At 37.9% G+C, this 9,450-nt stretch overlaps 1 protein-coding gene across 2 annotated transcripts in view; it reads left to right on the top strand.

The window, feature by feature from the left end:
- EDIL3 (EGF-like repeats and discoidin I-like domains 3) overlaps positions 1-9,450 on the top strand; it is a 637,932-nt gene that overhangs the window by 286,625 nt on the left and 341,857 nt on the right. The gene's annotated exons all lie outside the window — the stretch shown is intronic.

Genomic DNA, 9,450 nt, shown 5'->3' with positions numbered 1-9,450 from the left:
GCTATGGGTTGGAATTGACTCTACAACACTTAACAAGAACATAGATGAAGAAGTAGAAGTCCCTGGGTTGTTTCATACTTGATTACAAACTAAAATGTTAGTTTAAACCCACTCAGAGGCACCTTGGGAGAAAGGCCTGGCTAGTGGCTTCTGAAATATCAGTCATAGTCTTGAAAACTCTATGGATTGCTGCTCAGCTCTATACTTATGAGGTCACTATGAGTTGAGTCACCTCAATCCGTATCAACTCAATGGAAAGTGGTTTGACTTTTTTTGTTTAATTTGTACTGATGAGGTGCAACTTGTTATAAAATACAGATGATAGTTTAAGGAAGTGTTGGCAATATGAGTGTAGAATGGAGATGAAAAGGTGAAATGGTGTGACTGATGTCAGAATGAAAGAATAAGGAATAAGATTTACAAGGATAAAATTTAAGTCAGGTACATAACTCGGTTACTAACTGAAAGGTTGTCAGTTTGAGTCTATTCAGGTTTAACCCAAGACAAAAGGCTGACAATGTACTTCTAAAAATAAGCCACTGATAATCTTGTGGAGGACAGTTCTACTCTTGACACACATGGGGGCCACCATGAGTCAGAATTGGTGTCCACTCCTTCAAAAAAGTTTTATAGGAAAAGGAACAAAAAGAAGAATAATCAGACTTAGAACAAGGAAAATCATATTTCTAGATTCAAAGCTGCTCAAGGAATTTTCTTCTTTAATTAGAAGACTTTAGCTACTCTTGGTCCTTCTAAAGTCGTATGGGGATGTGGACTAGCATGCCAGATTGCAAGTGTTTCTGAGTGAGCAGGTGCTGAGTAAGAAATGATAGCCACAAACCACTCCTCTCAGTTTATGGGATTCTCTAGTTAGAACATATCTTAAACCCTAAGGAACCATTAAGAAGACCATGGATCTAAAAATAAATTTCATAATAGTTACTTTAATAGCTTTATCTGGTCAATAATACACATTTTTTTTTACAACTCTAAAGGGAATGGACACATAAAGTATCCAACTTAAAAATAAATTGAACTTGAGGAATATGGGTCTATAAAAAGAAGTATAGCCAGAGCAAAGTCAGTAAATTCAATACTAAAATTCAAGGAAAACAGGAGCAGGGACAGAAAATAAACTATTCTGACAAGAAAAAATGGATAGAACTATAGCTATATAAGGAAGCCTATAAATACTCAGTACTATTATCTAACTGCAAAACACCAAGAAGTAGAAACTGCAGTTCTTAGGTCAGAGAAAACAAGAGATTCTTGCCATGGTTTCTTCAAAATAAAATTCACTTTGTATTTTCTCTGGTACTCCTGTGTTGAAAGACAATTTAAAAAAATATTCAAAAAATGATTATTTGGTTTGTAAGTATCACTTTGTATCCATTTGGAAGTCACTTATTAATGTCATTTTATTTCTCACTAGAATTATTCCTGTTGTGGTGCTGTAAGATAAGATTGGGCTGTTTACAAGGTCACTGGTTCGAACCCACTAGCTGCTCCTTGAAAACCTGATACAGGGTCGCTATCAACTGGAACTGACTTGACAGCATACAACAGCAACAACATCATTGTGAATTGTTTCAGTTTAACAAAACATAGGCACTTTCCTATAGAGAGATTCATATAAAAGCATTCTCAGTTCCACCCTTCAAGTACTAAATTCAAAGATATTTAATCTAGGGTACAAGACCGTAGGCAATTAGATAGTCTGTTCTTTAATGAAAAAATAAAAATTCATTTTTACTAATGGCTACCTGAAATGTAGAATTTCCATCAATTATGAATGTAGCAAATAATGCACCATGAGTGTCTCTTTTTGATCACTATCAGAAACTACAGGCATTTTCATACCTCAGGATATTGTTGTTAAATGCCATCAGTTTGGATTCCACTTATGGTGACCCCGTATAGGGTTTCCTCGGGGTCACTATGAGATGGAGCAAACTCGAAGGCATTTAACATAAGGTTTCCCCATATAGTTCTCCTGAGTTGTTTGTGGGCTTAAACTGCCAACCCTTGTGGTTTCCAGTCTAGTGCTTTTCATACAGAGCCACGATGCTACAAAGCCAAAGCCACCCTTGTCTCAATTTTATACTAGTTTCAAATATCTTAATATATAATTTACATGCATTACTAATTTGTAACTATTATAATACAGCACTTGTTATTTAATGTGGTAGTAGATAACTGCATATGATACTGCATCACATTTTAAAATATTTTAGAGATTGCTTTGTATTCCTGTGCATTTTATTCTATATATTTAAAGACATGAAAAAAAAATCCTTAGCTTCTCTAGACTCAGAACCCTAAGTTAATGGTTTACTGGTATCTGAAGATATTTTCCTTCTATATACTTTATATGAGGCTTTTGGAGATTAAAAATATCAAGGAATTATTTATATTGAATGGCCATTCTTGATTGTTTTACTAAATTTTCTTCTCTAACTTATGAATAAAAGCATTTAAGCAAAATAGCTGAAGATGAAACTATAAAGCCAAATTTTTGTCATTGTATTTCCAAAGATTTTCTTAGTAGAGTTGAATTTTTATGGGATTCACTGCTGCTTCTCACCAGCAATGCTGATTTAGAAAGATTGTGACACTGTGGTTACTTCATATATCCAAAGTTACCTACTTTATGGCACTGAACCTATATTTAAAAGGTAAAGGAAAGGTGGTAAACTAAAGGATGCTCCCCGAGCTCCTTCCATTTGTCCTTTACCAGAATCTTTTCAATTTCTCTAGAACCAAACACCACCTGTGAAAATGTTCAAAGTCCTTTTAGTTTATTGTGATAAATGCCATATAATTAATGCACATTTGCACTACAAGTTTACAGCTAGCTGGTATATGAGTTAAAAATTGCTCATTGTCTAGAATCATAGAATCAAATACAAGTAAGGTCATTGTTGCTGTTATTAAGTGCTGTCAAATCAGTTCTGACTTATAGTGATCCGGTGTAGCATTTCCTAGTAGCAGCTAGTGGGTTTGAACTGCCAACCTTGGGGTTCACAGTACTGTGCTGATCTTACAGTGCCACACCAGAAGTCCCATAAAAGGCCATTGTTGTTGTTAAATGCCGTCAAGTTGATTTTGACTCATAGCAACCCTGTATAGCTTTTCCAAGGAAAGGCTGGTGGATTTGAACAACCAACCTTGAGATTCAAACAGACCTGAGGTCCAGTTCATTATCTTGCAGTGCCATACCAGGATTCCAAACAAAGCAATGATATAACTAATTACCTAAGGGGGTAAAAAAAAAAGAATGCCAGTCTTTCATTATTTTTTCCCCAGTTAGTTTTCACATCAGTTTCAAAGCATCAAGGTACTGTCACAAAACACATAATTAATTCTATTTTTTATTTTGTTTCTTTTCTTTATGTCATAGTATCTTTGTACCTAGAGTTATTTTAAGCAATGTATGCTTCTCAGACCCAAAATAGTCTGCATTTTCTATCCTTCTTGAAGAAGGATAATGATGCACAAACCTCTGTGTGTTAAGCTAGAATTAAGAAATGGAATTGGTGGGTCATCTAAATACTTTTTTTTTTTTTCAATATTTCTGTGACATTGCCAGATTCTGGGATAAATATGAAAACTGAAAGATACAGTCACTGATATTAACACAATTGTAATGCACTAAAGAATTTTTTTCTTATCCAAAGGACGCCACTGCTATCCAGGTGACTCGTAGTGACCTTGTAGGACAGAGCAGAACTGCTTCACAAGCTATAAGATCTATTTGTTGTTGTTAAGTGCCATCAAGTCAGTTCTGACCCATAGCAACCAGGGGCAACTGGTGAGCTTGAACCACTGACCTTGTGGTCCAAAGTAACTTTGAAGTCCAGCCATTAACCCACAGCTACAGGGCACCAAATAATACTGTATGAAGCTGAAAATCTTTACAGAAGCAGACATCTTCCTCTTGTGGAGCAGATGGTAAACAGTAGACTATATGGTTAATCCAATGTTTCACTTCCTATGTCACAGAGTTCCTTTATTGATTCACCAGGATTCCTTATCCTAAAAAAAAAAAAAAAAGACCTGTGTAATTTATAATAAGGAAGACCGTAGAAGAATTGAAGCATTTGAGTTATGGTGTTTGAGGTGAATATTGAGGGTGCCATGGGCTGCCAAAAGAACTTATAGATCCATTTTGGAAAAAGTGCAGCCAGAGTGCTCCTTGGAGGCCAAGATGACCAAACTTTGTCTCTTACACTTCAGACATATTGTCAGGAGGGACCAGTTGCTGGAGAAGGATATCATGTTTGGTAAGGTAGAGGGTGGAGGGTCAGAGAAAAAGAGGAAGTCCTCCAATGAGATGGATTATCCAAGTGGCAGCATTGATGGACTCAAGCATGGCAACAGTAATGAAGTTGGCCCAGGATCGGGCAGTGTTTCATTCTGCTGTGCATAAGGCCACCATGAGTCGGTACCAACTCGATGCCACCTAACAACAACAACAACAACTCATCCATTAAGGAACTCTGGTAGCATAGTATTTATGAGTTGGGCTGCTAACTTCAAGTTCAGTGGTTCAAAACTACCAGCTGTTCTGCAAGAGAAGGATGAGGCTTTCTGCTCCCATAAAGATTTACAGCCTTGGAAACCCTATTGAGGGTCACTATGAGTTGGAACTGACTCCATGGCACACCACCACCATCACCACTCATCCATCATATTGTTGCATTGTGGTGGTTTGTGTGTTGCTGTGATGCTAGGAGCTGTGCCACTGGTATTTTGAATACCAACAGAGTCACCCATCATTTCAGTGATGCTTCAAGATTAACACAAAGTAGGAAGAAGGAGAGGCGGACTACTTCTGAATTTTTAGCCACTGAAAATGTTATGAATTGCAGCTGAACTTTGTCAGATATAGTGTCTGCAGATGAGCCCTTCAGGTTAAAAGGCACTCAAAATACAACGGGGAAGAGCTGCCTCTGCAAAGTAGAGTTGATCATAATGACATGAATGGAGTAAACTTTTCAGACCTTCATTTGATGATGGGATACAACTAAAATGAGATGCAAGAATTGCAAATATTCATTAATAATTGGGACACAGAATGTGTGAAGTACGAATCTAAGAAAATTGGAAGTTGCCAAGAAAGAAATGGTACACATAAAATTCTATATCCTAGGCATTAGTGAGTTGAAATGGACTGATACTGGTCATCTTGAATCGATCACATGGTTTGATGTGTCATAAACAAAAAATTGAAGAGGAATGGCATCACATTCATCATCAAAAAGAACATTTCAAGAGCTATCTTGAAGTGCTGTGCTGTCTGTGATAGGATAATGTCCATACTCCCACAAGCAAAATCGGTTAATAACACACCATTAAAGCCAGTGATGCTGAAATTGAGGAATTCTAACACCTTCTTCTGTCTAAAATTTATTTTTAAAATGCAGATACATCGGCAATTACTGGAGATTGAAATGTGAAGATTTGAAACAAAGAGGAAGGATGTGTACTTGGAAAATATGACCTTGGTGATACAAATAATGCTGGAGACCATGTGATAGAATTTTTGCAAGACCAATGATATACTCATTGTAAATATCTTTTTAAATAAAATAAAAAGCAACTATACACATGGACCACATGGACCTCACCAGGAGGAATATTCAGGAATCAAATTGACTACAACTGTAGGAAAAGATTGTGGAAAAGCTCCATTATCATCAGCCAAGCAAGTCCAGGGCAGACTATGGAACAGATCGTCTATTATTCATGTGCAAGTTCAGGTTGAAGCTGATGAAAATGAAAATAAGTCCACAAGAGGGAAAATAAAACCTTGACTATAACCCATTGGAATTTATTGACCATCTCAAAAACAGATTTGATGCATTAGAATCTATTGACTGAAGATCATAAGAATGTGTGATGACATCCAGAACATAATACTAGAAGAAAGCAAAAGGTCATTAAAAGACAGGAGAGGAAGAAAAGACCAAAGTGGATATCAGAAGAGACTCTGCAAAGTATTCCTGAGCATAGAGAAACTAAAGCAAATGGAAGAAATAAGGAGGTAAAAGAAAGTCAAGTATTATAATGAAATGAGCAGATTGGAGATAGAAAATCAAAAGGTAAGGACATGCTCAGCATATCTCAAGTGGAAAACACTGAAGAAAATATATGTCATGACTTACAATATTCAATGATGAAGAAACATTAAACAGAGTCACTGTACCAAAAAGAAATGGTTGATGTTCAACCATTTCAAGAGGTAGCATGTGATCAGAAACCAATGGTACTGAAGGAAGCAGTCCAAGCTGCACTGATGGAGGTGGTGGTTATGTGCCATGGAGTCAGTTCTGACGCATAGTGACCCTGTATAGGGTTTCCAAGGCTATAAATCTTTCTGAGAGCAGAAAGCCTTATCTATCTCCTACAGAGGTACTGGTAGATTCTAACTTCTGACCTTGCGGTTAGCAGCCCTACTCATGACTCATTACACTACCCAGGCTCCATAAGCTTCACTAAAGGCATTGGAAAAGGACAAGGCTTAAGGAATTGATGGGACACAAATTGAAATATTTCAACAAATTTTTGTAGCCCTGGAGGCACTCACTGGTCTATGTGAAGAAATTTTGAAGACAGCTACCTGCCTAACTGAATGGACGGGATCCATATTTCTTCCCATTCCACAGAAAGGTGACCCAGCAGAATGCAGGAATCATTGAACAATATCATTAATATCACATGCAAGTAATATTTTGCTGAAGGTAATATAAAAACTATTGCAGTTGTATATCAACTGCCAGAAATCCAAACCAGATTCAGAAGAGGACATGGAATTAAGGCTGTCATCATTGCTGGTATCAGATAGACCGTTAGCTAAAATCAGAGACTATCAGAAAGATAGTTGCTTGTGTTTTATTGATTATGCAAAGGATTTTGACTGTGTAGATCATGGTAAACTATGGATAGCATTGCAAAGAATTCCAGAACACTTAATTATGTTCATGAGGAACCTATACATAAACTAAGTGGTAGTCATTCAAACAAAACTAGGAGATATTGAATGGCTTAAAATCAGAAAAGGTGTGCACCATGGTGCTATCCTTTAACCATATTTATTTAATCTGTAGGCTGAGCAAATAATCCAAGAGGCTGGATTAGATGAAGAAGAATTTGGCATCAGAATTGGAGGTAGACTCACTGACAACCTTCAGTATGCAGAGCATGTAACTTTGCTTGCAGCAAGTGCTGACGACTTGAAATACTTATGAAAATTAAATACCACATCCTTCAATATGAATTACATCTCAATATAAAGAAAACAAAACTTACAACTGGACTAATAAATTACATCATGGTAAATGGAGAAAAGATTGAAGAATTCCTTTAGGAATCCATCTTGCTTGGATCTACAATCAATACTCATAGAAGCAGAATTGAAGAAATCAAAAAACACATTGCAGCAGGTGAATCTACTATACAAGAGCTCTTTAAAGTTTTTCAGGTCTTAGAGTCAGTGGGAGAACTAAGGTGTGCCTGATGAAAAAGCCATAGTATTTCTAGTCACTTCCGATGTATGTGAAAGTGGGACAATTAATAAGGAAAACCTGATAAAATTTGATGTATTTGAGTTATGATGTTGGAAAAGAATATTAAAAGCACCATTGGATGCCACAAAAACTGTAAGGAAAAGAAAGAACGAAATGAAGGAGAGAGTCTTGGCTTCAACAGCAGGCAGGTTTACTGAGAATAAACCTGGGAGGGGGTACTCTTAAATCACCAAAGGAGACCAAGAGCCCATCTGTTCTCTTACAGACTGTGGTATCTAAGGTGGTGTGGTCTGAAGACAGTTCTGGCGAGTTTACAATGGGCAGGGATATGGAGATTTTCCTGAAACCAGGAATGGGTCCCCATAACAAAGACCCAAGCTTTCTAGAGACCTGAAGCTCAAGTAGGACCCCACTCAGTGCCAATTGGGGGTAGTTGCAATGACATTCTGTTGATCAGGCTAGCAGTCCTTCATTCCTGACTCTTGGTGTTAGGGGGATAAGAGCAGACATGTCTCTAGACTACTTCCTGCTGATTTATGGGGCATAGATAGGGTAAGTCTGCAACAGAAGAGTGGTTGCCAACTGATCTTTTGCAATGGCAGTGAGTTGCCTGCAAAAAATCTTTGGAAAGAATTGATTATACAAGGCAGGAATACAGCTCCCAGACAAAGGAGGAGTAGCGGTCCTACGAAGGGTAATAACCAGGGGAGGATATTTTGGGTGAGCCATGAGCTTGGAGAATTGTTGGAATTCAGCCTTCCTGCTTTTTCTTTTAATCTCTTTATACTATCTCTGACTAGGCCTGGTTTGTTCACAAAAAAACAGCATGCCGCATTGAGAAATATGCAGGTGCCTCCTTTTATGGCTGTAAGTAAGTCTAGGGCTCTTCAATTTTAGAGGACTACTGCTAGGGAGTCAATCTGATGTTGAATTTGGGATAGTTGTAGAGATATTTCATTTAAGCTTTCTCATAGGGAGGAGGACAGAGCAGCAGTGACTGAAATTCCTGCTGCTCTGGTTCCTACACCTGGATTCTTAGGCTGTCAAGTAGGGGGATAAGTTGCAAGGGACGTGTGTTTTGGCTCAAGGGAGTGTTTATTGGGACTAATATAAATTGATCTTCAAAAGAATAGGTTATGGATGGGGATATGTATGCTAGGGTACAATTAGTAGGTAGGCAAATGTAAAGGTTTTTTCTGCATAGGGAAAATACTCCTTGGTGAGGGTTAATACATCCTTGGATTTGGAAAGTTCAGAAATGTTGGGGCCTGTCTGCCTGTGCTGCTCTTTCCCATGCTGACAGGGAAGTTGCTAAGTGGGCTGTTCCTAAAGGTTGTAGGAGGATGGAGTTGGCAAGACTGGAGTTGTGGCTTGCTTCTAGTGCTCACCTGTGGGTTTGAGTATGCAGAAACAATTGAGTGTTATTAATGGGTAACATGTGAAAGTCTCTCCTAACTTGGGGGCCTATTGCCTTGAGGCACATGTTGAATAGTGGGTAATCAGCGGATGTGGGGAGCCTGGAGTTACAGTATTGTGAAGTTGTTACAGATGGTACTGGTGGTGTAATATGACAGGGGTAAGAAAAGTCTTATAGGAGAATCTGATGAAAAACTGGGTCAAGTAATATACAAAGCAGGGTGGGATGTTAGATCTTGGGCATTTCCTCTTGGTCCTGTGGTGGGTGTTGTAGGGTAGCGGAGGGATTGGAAACCCTGTAGGATGTCAGCTTCTGGCATATTTGTGAACAATCTGTTTAGAGGAAAATATTGGACCTTTTCAGGATTTTGAGAAAGCTAGGGAGACTTTGGTTTTTACCCATGTTCATAATGGGACTAGAATAGCTGAAAAAAGTGATGAGGTAAAGGCTAAACAAATCCAGCATGTATCATTTATGTGTTGTGATAGAGCTTGGTATAAGAGG

The sequence above is a fragment of the Chrysochloris asiatica genome, unplaced genomic scaffold (genome assembly GCF_000296735.1).
Source record: "Chrysochloris asiatica unplaced genomic scaffold, ChrAsi1.0 scaffold00145, whole genome shotgun sequence".
NCBI lineage: Eukaryota > Metazoa > Chordata > Mammalia > Afrosoricida > Chrysochloridae > Chrysochloris > Chrysochloris asiatica.
Note: the sequence above shows the minus strand (reverse complement) of the source record. Positions and strands in the feature narration are given on the sequence as shown.